This window comes from Protomyctophum bolini, assembly GCF_963924005.1.
Source record: "Protomyctophum bolini genome assembly, chromosome: 9".
Classification (NCBI taxonomy): Eukaryota; Metazoa; Chordata; class Actinopteri; order Myctophiformes; family Myctophidae; genus Protomyctophum; species Protomyctophum bolini.
The window spans coordinates 2,541,524-2,551,928 of NC_137870.1; the positions used below are offsets into that span (position 1 = coordinate 2,541,524).

At 43.7% G+C, this 10,405-nt stretch overlaps 1 long non-coding RNA gene across 2 annotated transcripts in view; it reads right to left on the reverse strand.

Moving 5' to 3' along the window:
- The window catches only part of LOC308321610, a 49,612-nt gene that overhangs the window by 7,476 nt on the left and 31,731 nt on the right, over positions 1–10,405 (reverse strand). The window contains exons 3-4 of one of the 2 annotated variants that reach the window (XR_013964636.1): positions 6,433–6,587; positions 832–908 (exon numbers count right to left, since the gene is read on the reverse strand). This is a non-coding gene — a long non-coding RNA (uncharacterized lncRNA). The remainder of the gene's footprint in view (positions 1–831; positions 909–6,432; positions 6,588–10,405) is intronic. The other variant, XR_013964635.1, reaches the window with a different exon arrangement.

Below are 10,405 nucleotides of genomic sequence, written 5' to 3' on the forward strand. Positions count from 1 at the left end.
GAACAGATGAGTTCAAATACAGCACTTCCAATGACAGAACGATGCTTTTAAAAAAAATATATTTAGGGAATGCTACATTAATGTTAACGTTTTACGATGGGAAAAAAACAACTTCTTAAAACACTTTTCTTAAAACACTTTTCAAAAGGCTCCACTTTTGCCACGGGGAGATTCTCTTTTTCTTCTACGGTAATATTAACCCATTCTGAACGGGAACCTGTTTTGGTGTTGGCATCATGTTATGCTTTAGCTATTTAAAAATAGCAGATCTACAAGCTCATAGCGCGCCACCGAGTGGCGCGCTATGAGCTTGTAGGTCTGCTATTTTTGAAAAATCGAAGAACGACTGACATTTTTTTTTTAAAAATCTGATCTCAGGTCAGAATGGGTTAATCAGACCAGTGTGTGTCCAGTGGGAAACCTCGTATGAATCTGATCTCAGGTCAGAATGGGTTATTGGCAATAGCCCTGTGGAAAGCGATGGCATGCTTTTTTTTTCAGTGGACAGTATCCAATCAGTGGACAGTATCCAATCAGTGGACAGTATCCAATCAGTGGACAGTATCCAATCAGTGGACAGTATCCAATCAGTGGACAGTATCCAATCAGTGGACAGTATCCAATCAGTGGACAGTATCCAATCAGTGGACAGTATCCAATCCAATGGACAGTATCCAATCCAATGGATACGAACGGAAACAAACCAAGGAGGAAATGGAGAAAAAAAAGGGGGAAATGAGACGAGTGAAAAAAAAAGGAAACAATAGATGTTTTAAGGGGTTTATAGGAAAGACTGGGATATCATATAAAAAAATTATCATGTAATAATACCTCCAATGAGATGGCAACCAGCCACCTGTTAGCTTTCAATGGTATCCATTTGTAAAAGCTGTCGCGATCAACGGACCCTAAAAAGTGTACAATTAGTACCCGTGTCAGAATGCATTTCTTAGGAAAAAGCAAGAAGCCTATTACCGTGGTGGTGAGTAGCCTATATTTTATTCATACGACGTGCTGCCAGCATGAATGAAAATTCATCTCTCTCTCATTTCCGTGAGTCCTAGCTCATTGTAGCAACGTGGACCACATTTAGAATTAGAACCCCAATTTGGCTCCATAACTCGGATTGTGGTGAAGGGCTATACAGAAGACCTTGCAGTAAAAGTGCTGTCCTTCTGCCTTTGATGTCATAACGGATTAAACGCATCTTTTTGTTGGCCAAATTATGCACACGGTTAAAGGACCACTTCACCCACTTTTCAACCTGTCTTCATATAATAGGTCCTCACTGATAATCATGAAAAAAATTAAATAATAATCTACTCGGTCTGCGAGCAGTTCAGAAACCGTCCTCCAGTGACATCATCGATGGGGAATACAAGCTAATAGAAACTGCAGGCTTTCTAGTCCTGAAAAGTTGCAATGCGAAAATGGAATCGTTCTTACCATAATGAAAATCTAAAAGAAATTGTAAAAAAAATCTTGTTTAAAAAAAAGTCTGCCTAATGATGATGTCACTTGTAGGACGGTTTCTAAACTGCCCACAGCCCTCCTATATGAGACACAGACTGAGTAGAAAAAAATCGTGCCATTTTATCATGATTATTAGTGAGGACCTATTATATGAAGATAGGTTGAAAAGTGGTGAAGTGGTCCTTTAAGACACCTGCTGACAGAATGCAGAGACCTGCTCAGGTAACAAAAAAGTACCCCTCTGCTTAACTGTCAAGGACGGAACACTTTAGTTCTACGGTCAACATCAGGACATTCCCATGAATTTTGCCTTGCATTGTTTTGACGACCGAAGTTACATAAATACATACGCCTTAGTTTAGTTAGTCACAGTTGACAGGGCCAAATGACAGCTCTGCAATATATCTCCTCATAAGGCTTATATAACATTCATGCCAACACATATTAATCAAATCGTCAGGAATCACAAAACATGCAAAACAATTCAGTAATTATGCAATGATGAGTAAACAGCATGGAAATGATCCAAATCGAGTCACCCTCTCTCCCCCCCAACCTTCCCCTAGTATTAAAGCAACAACTGTGAAATTGAACCGTGCTGCGCTGGGGTTTGCAAATACTGCAAGGATTACGTATGTCTCCTCCGATTCAAGTCAATTGGCAAAGATTATCACGGCGCTAAGACGCTTTAGGGGGAACATGAATACAGAGATGATTCACACACACTTTGAAGCTGATGTTAGCAAAGTCACATAACTGTTCATGACCAAGCAGAAAGACAGCCTTAACACAGTCAACCATATGAACCATGGTGTCCCTATTTTGGGCAAACGTTTGTATAGTAAGTATACACTACAGCAGGGGTTGTTCTCAACGTTTACAGTAAGTATACACTACAGGAGGGGTTATTCTCAACGTTTACAGTAAGTATACACTACAGGAGGGGTTATTCTCAACGTTTACAGTAAGTATACACTACAGGAGGGGTTATTCTCAACGTACAGTACAGTACAGTACAGTACAGTACAGTACAGTACAGTACAGTACAGTACAGTACAGTACAGTACAGTACAGTACAGTACAGTACAGTACAGTACAGTACAGTACAGTACAGCACAGTACATGATGCTTGCTGTACTATTAAGGCATGCTCAATGCCTAAATTGGAGGCAAATTGTTCCTTATACGTGAGCCTGACAAAACTATGGTTGATCGCCTATAGGCCCTAATATTGTTTGAACAGAAAATCAAGGATAAAAATGACTTTTTTCAGTGTAACATTTTCATCTCTTTGGTCCGCAATCTCTTAGGAATAATAACCTCTTAAGAGGAAATGTATTCCAGCTCATTTGTGAATATTCTGCAGTACATGGTGCTAAAAAACAGTCACCAGAACCAAACACAGACGAGGACGTCAACGCTGCTGGTTTAGGTGCTGCCAGATATAGAAAGTGGCCAAATATTTCACACCGTTTGAGTGTTTTTGTTGCCTCTCATCGTTCAAACTCCAAAGAGCCATTATTACCAGTGATGGGCAAGCTACTTGGAAAATGTAGTAAGCTACACTACCAGTTACTCTCTATTAAATATAGCTCAACTACAACAAAGCTATCCCCAGATAATTATAGCAAGCTACACTATAAGCTACATGGCAAAAGTAGCTAGCTACATGGACATTTTTTATCAACTTCATGATCACGTTTCCACCGAACAAATAGCCTAATAGGCAGGCAAAAATGCTGAGTTTGGTTGTTTATTAAAAAACAAACTGGAAACAAGCCCTCTGTCTGGCTTTTGGTGTCAACTTTTTCACATTTACTTTTAAAATTACTTAAAATTAATGTACCTTGCCGTGTGGCTGATTCATGTGTTCAGTGTTGGGAAAGTTCTTTTTTTTATTAACTATAGTTCAGTTCACAGTTAATTTTTTTTAAAGGAACTAATTCAGTTCATAATTCAACATTTTGAACTAAAGTTCATGGTTCCAAAAAATGAACGATTTTAGTTATTTTTTGTTCTTTTTTAAAATTATTATTATTGCCACAGCCTAGCCATTTGCGCACCAGCTGAGAGACAGGGATTTAGACTAGAGCAGTGGTTCCCAAAGTGGGGTCTGGGGACCCCCAGGGGTACCTGAGGGAGTTCCAGGGGGGACCCATCTATTTTGTTCATGTTCATAAAGTGCTAAAGTGTTTAAAGCAGTGGTTCCCAAACTTTTTCATGTCAAGGACCCCCAAATTGACACTACATAGCCTGTGGACCCCCATTTGAAAATATATGCCAGGGACCCCCATAAGAGAAGACGTACACATTTAGACGTCTACATTTAGACATCTACATTTAGACGTCTGTATACATTTAGACGTCTACATTTAGACGTATACATTTAGACAGTGTCCCCCCGAGTGCCTCCCCAGTGTCCCCCCGAGTGCCTCCCCAATGCCTGCCCAGTGTCCCCCAGTGTCCCCCCAGTGTCTCCAATAGCAATACAAGAGCAATAATACAAATTAATCTTAATGTATTAATCTAATTAATTAATTAATTAATCAAAATTGCGGCCTGTGCCCAGCACCATGCCAAAGCTTTTTCCTGCAGGAAACACTGCTTGTGGTTGTAAATATATTGTTATCCGTGTTGCGAGGATGAGGGGGTACCAGGAAAAATATCTACCCCAAAAGGGGTACCTGGTCCAAAAAAGTTTGGGAACACCTGGACTAGAGAATGCGGGTGGCCTGTTTGTTTGTGTCAGACTCTTCTTATCTAAACCAACCAATCATGGATTTCTTTCCAGGGATTTTTTCCCCCCACAAAACTTTATTTAACAGTAAATTTGTAACTTTGTAGCTTTTGTTGAAAGCTACGTCACTACTTGGGTCTAAAAATAGCTACACTACAAAAAACGCTACTTGGTTCAAAAGGAGTGAAGCTACCATCAAGCTACTGATAAATGTAGTAAGCTATGTAGCTTCGCTACTTGTAGCTAGCTACTGCCCAACACTGATTATTACCCAGCTGGCTCTGCTCACATTTCATCTTAAAGAGGTTCAAACGGTCTTTCAACATCAAGTGGAAGCCAGGTGACATATTGATTACAGATGATACATCATGAATGTCCCCCCGTTTGCCGACGACAATACAGGAGCTACTTAGACCGTGCCAACACCACGGCACAGCTCTCTCCACAGTCGCGGAATGCTCCGGGGAATTCAGAGCTATACCCAGCAGAACAGAAGGCATTCAGGGTGTCTGAGAACTCTATATAACACACAGACGACCTTGTCGAGGATATTTGGCCCGAATATCAAACGGGGTTGAATCAGGGACTATAGTTACTAGCACATCAGCTTATTATGAATCAGCGATGATTTTTTTTGGCTTCCTGGTCTTCAACCTGCCTGGCATCTGCTGGCCTGGCTTCAAAGAGCATAAAGAAATCCCCCTGTAACAGCAGATTGTGCAAAGGTTTGTTACGGGCCGTTTGATTGGAAACGACACACGGGAGGGTCTTTCAAGTCATTCCAGCTGGAAAAGGTTAAAACTAAAACATATTGACGCTCTACAGCGTCAGAGGAAAAGGTGCAGGAAAAAGCACGTTCCGGGAACGATGTAGAGGCCATTCATTCGTCTGGGCCATTTTTTTGACCTTCTGCTTGGCACACGAACAGAAGCGACACATCAGAGAGGTGACGACACCCCATGCAAGTTCACAGTTTGTTTCACAGGACAGCAGGAAGAGAGGATGCGTGAAAGAGAGGATGGATAAAAACTCTGGCAAGTGAACGCAACAGGACTATAAGGCCCCTGTCTAAGCACTTAAAAACTTTTTAAATGAAAGGATATTCCGACAAAACGTGGTGTTATTTGTCGCTGAAAGAAAATGGAAGCAAAGCAGTGTTTTTTGGGGGCTCAAAATTCCCTAAAATGCAGGCAGCAGTGAAAGTGATTGCGCGGGTCATGTTAAATTGCTTATTGATTCGAGTGCTGAGCAGAGTTTGAGTAAAACATTAGGCCCCGCTTGTAAATGTCTGGCCAACAGATTGAAGCTGTCACTTAAAATGAAACTACTTTATGTACAGAGTAGACAGTCCTCGACAGGCAGTATAAAAATGATCTGCCATGAAAATTGTCTTGGCTATTTCTTCCAACCTCGTTATAGGCCTTCAGCCTAAGGCAGGGGTTCTCAAAGTGTTTGGCCGGGGACCCCCGGAAATGCTTTGGCAATGACTTGGGAGGGGTCGCGACCCACGAGTTGAGAACCCCTGGCCTAAAGGTACACCAGTAATCATAGCAAAAATGGCAGATCTGCAAGCTCAGAACGTTTTTGCGATGTGACTGTTGTAGATGGTCTAACCATTGTGTATATTCCTGCACTATACCTGCATCGAGTGATCTTGGTACATAGAAGTTGATCTATTGAAGATTCTGACCTTCAAATGTACATAATTTTTGTTTTGATTGTATTGCTGTATTGTTGTATTGTTCTTTCTGCTTTGGCAATGTAAACGTATGTTTTCTCATGCCAATAAAGCCCTTTGAATTGAATTGAATTGAATTGGTCTATATTTGCGATTTTTGAAAATGTGTGATTTCCTTTAATATTTCTGCCCCATAATGACATTCCAAAAATAGGGACGCCAGGTTTAAAAATCTATATATTTCTTTAGGGTATACGGGATTTTGCCGTTGTATTGGGAAACGTGTGTACACAAAGTACTGATATAATAATAATATTACTATTATAGTATTATTATAATATTACTTATACCATATTCCTATACTTTACAGACAGTTGGATGGTTTTGGGTGACTTCAGGGAAGCGAGTAAAAGGATTTCAGAATACAGACGACTGATGACAGATGACGATGATAACGATGAAGGGTGACGATGAAGCATCATGTGTGTGTGTGTGTGTGTGTGTGTGTGTGTGTGTGTGTGTGTGTGTGTGTGTGTATACTCACGGCGATGCTGTGGCCGAACCCGGAGCCGGGCTGGGGACTAGCGGCGCTGATGTAGTTTCCCACGCCAGAGTCCTGGCTGGCGGTGCCGTAGAGGTCAGCTACTGGGCCGGGGCTGTTGGCGCCGGGGAAGGCTCCGGGCCGGCCCGGGTTGGTGCCTGGGAGGGGAACAGCCGGGGGGTGGGGGAGGGGAGGGAGGGGGGGGTCACAATTGGGTTAGGACAGGGCAACACGCCACACCGCTGCATGGAACCCACCCACCCACAGATAGAAACCAGACAGTAAACGTGCTGCAACATGCAAGGACGGCTCCATGCAATATGGACCCCCCGCATCTTTAGTGTGTGCTTATTATTTGAACCGGGTGGGATGATGTTGTTGTTGTTGTGGTCAGCGAGAGTGGAATTATAGCTAATGTATAATATTATAATAAATGACACCTCTGCTTTTTGTTTTTAATATATAATGGGTTCCTGCTTAAAAACCCTGCTCACCATGACATGCTTCTAGGACCATATAGAGACCATACAGGGCAGGCCCAGGATAGACACTCACAGAGTTGCTCTGGAGAGGGGAGTCTGGAGCACTTGCCCCCGCGACCCGAGTACGGACAAGCGGTTGAAGATGGACGGATGGAGAGTCATAGTGAGACACACATCATCCGTTCAGAGTTAACTCGACACTGCCCATTTTGCCGTGTATACAGAATAAAGACCAAAGAGGGACACTTTAAGCGAGTAAGTTGATTGAGCCTGGTTATAATAATACACTGTGTTGTACACCATCCAGGATGCTCATGCATGAACTGTTAATACATGACATGAACATCTACTACAGTATGAACACCGTTAGAGAAAGGGAGCATTCGCATTCCATGCAAAGACACACGCGGGGGCAAGGCACCGCTTTGACTACAGGTTCTGCAGAGAAGAAGTAGACTGTAAAAGAGATGTATCTAGAAACTGCACACGCACATGCACACACACACACACACACACGTGCGCACACACACTCACACACACACATGCGCACGCACACGCGCGCTTCATATGTATGATTTGATGCTTGTCTCTGCTTGCCGGTCTTGTCAAAACAACCTCTCTCTCTCTCTCTCTCTCTCTCTCTCTCTCTCGCTTCGTCCTTCATTTCACTCATCCTCATCTCAGCGTGTTTCTCTCTCTCCCCCCGTGCCCAACCCCAACAGGTCCACAGATATGACTGTTAGACGGTTCATGAACGAACGAAGGCCCTGCAATTGGCGGGGAAGGAAGGGGGAAATGCACGGGGGGGATTTTGACACAACACCCCTCGTCTAATCAACACCTGTCGCTGGGAGAGCCTCAAACAAATCCCATGCCCACCACCGAACCAAACCACCCACCCCACCCCTCCCTCCACTCCACTCCACTTCACTCCATTTATTTCCAACCTCCTTTAAATATATGACGGTGATTATCTTCTCCTTAGTGCCGGGGGGGGGGGGGGGGGGTAGGGGGGGTGGGGGGGGTGTCGGACCCAGCCCCGCTCTGCCTGACAGGCAGGAAATTACACGGGGTGTCCTGGGTAATGCGCGCTAAAAGACCGCAGGGTTGAGTCACGTTCCACCGAGAGAGAGAGAGAGAGAGAGAGATAGAGAGAGAGGGAGAGAAGGGGTGATATTAAATAGCAGAGGAGAGGAGATGGAGACCGACCGACCAATCGCCTACACTACATTTCCATGCTGAGGAAGTAAAGTCAGAGAGAGAGAGAGAGAGAGAGAGAGAGAGAGAGAGAGAGAGAGAGAGAGAGAGAGAGAGAGAGAGAGAGAGAGACGGACGGAGGGAGAAATAAAATATGCCTGCACTTATGGGCCAACATTGAGGCAGAGAAGCAGAGCTGACACTGCTGAGAGTTGAGTCTGCAAGAGCAAACTTGATGAGACGACCTTGCCAGCGTATACTTGGCTGGTGGAACTGAGTGTCTGCAGGAAGAGAGGGAAAGTGCACAGAGAGAGATAGAAGAGAGAGATATTGACACACACACGCAGAGAGAGAGAGAGAGAGAGAGAGAGAGAGAGAGAGAGAGAGAGAGACACACACACACACAGAGAGATACAGAGAGAGAGAGGCTGCTTCTGAAAACTGGAGCACGCGTCTGGTTTGAAATCCCTGACCAATAACTCTGGCAATTAAGAATTAAGAGGGTGAGAAGGAATAAGAGAGACTGCAAACGGAAATGTAGTGGAGAACGAGAGAGAGAGAGAGAGAGAGAGAGAGAGAGAGAGAGAGAGAGAGAGAGAGAGAGAGAGAGAGAGAGAGAGAGAGAGAGAAGAAGAAAAAGAAAGTCCAAGGTTGTGTAATTGTAGCGACATTTTCTTGTCCACTTATTGTGCCACAGTTGCCCTCAGCTCCAGATGACCCTCACTGCATGGCTGACAAATAATAAATACATTAAAATGAAGGAAAAAAATGGAAAACAACAGCAACACGGTATGGCATTAAATTAAATCAAAACCCCAGGACACCTTGAACCTCCACCTGCCCCCCCGCAACGCTACAGACTGCTCATTTTTCTCCCACTGAGTGCCATTCGGTGACACTCCCATTAATAAAAAAAGGAATATTAAATCAGGTTCGAAAGCCACCGCCACCGCCACCGCCGCCGGTCGCCGGAAGCTTCTCTTCGCTGGGTGAGGCTCACTAGAAAAAGCTCACTAGAAAAAGCTCACTAGAAGAAGTCGGTCTATTATTGGTGAGAATTATAGGGAGTATTAGGGACACGTACTCATGGGGTGAGGTAATGGAAGGCTGTCTCCTCACAGTCTTCTCCAGTTGGTGAACAAAAATAGCCACACACAAAAAGAAGGATTTTACCAATAACTACTGGGTGCGGAGTGGGGGGGGGGGTTAATCGTTTGGGGGCAAATCATGAAAGTAGCCTTTGGTGGTTATACGTCTGTTGAAAGAAAGGTCTGTTAGCTATTTCAGTGGTTCCCAAAGTGGGAATTCAGGGGGTCCTTGCGGGGGAGTTCCAAGGGGGTCCCCATAATATGCTAAATGATATATTTTGGAACCAAATGGACTCTTATGGGTCTGTAACTCTGAGAGTGTACAAATGGAGTTAAGTTAGAGTTATAAATTAACATTGATTTTTACAATATTAAATTGGGGGTCCCAGAGATGATAAATGACATTAAATGGGGGGTCCGTAGCCCTAATGCATGTCAAACTAGGGGGGTGCTTGAAATCAGACAGGTTGAGAATCACTGCTAAAAAGCCGTAAAAATCTCCTTTTATTTTTTTACTATCTGCAACATTTAAATTGAACTGAATTGTACCGATGATACCACACATACAGTACAGTATATGTGTACAGTATCACAAACACGGTGGTTCCAACACATGCGTTGGAGCATTGCGTTATTGCTTGACAAGACATCTCCCTATACTATACTGTACTATACTGCCTGGAAAAGCCGCGAAGCCAAAAACCCCCAGGGCTAATTTCCAGTAATCTTATTTAACCCATTCTGAACGGGGAACCCATTTTGGTGTTTAGCATCATGTTATGCTTTATAGCTATTGAAAAAATAGCAGATCTACAAGCTTGTAGCGCGCCACCGAGTGGCGCGCTACAAGCTTGTAGGTCTGCTATTTTTAGAAAAATCAAAGAACGACTGACATTTTTAGAATCTGATCTCAGGTCAGAATGGGTTATAATCAGACCAGTGTGTGTCCAGTTGGAAACCTCGCATGAATCTGATCTCAGGTCAGAATGGGTTAATGACAGCACTGGTTAGCGGGCAGGCATTGTGATCCAGCCGTAATCGTGTGCCCTGGCCTTATCGGGCCACTGCCATGATAATAACCCATTCTGGGCGGGAACCCCTTTTGGTGTTTTAATTAACTAAAGCATTATGTTATACTTTAGCTATTGAAAAAAAGCAGATCTACAAGCTCATAGCGCGCCACCGAGTGGCGCGCTACGAGCTTGTAGA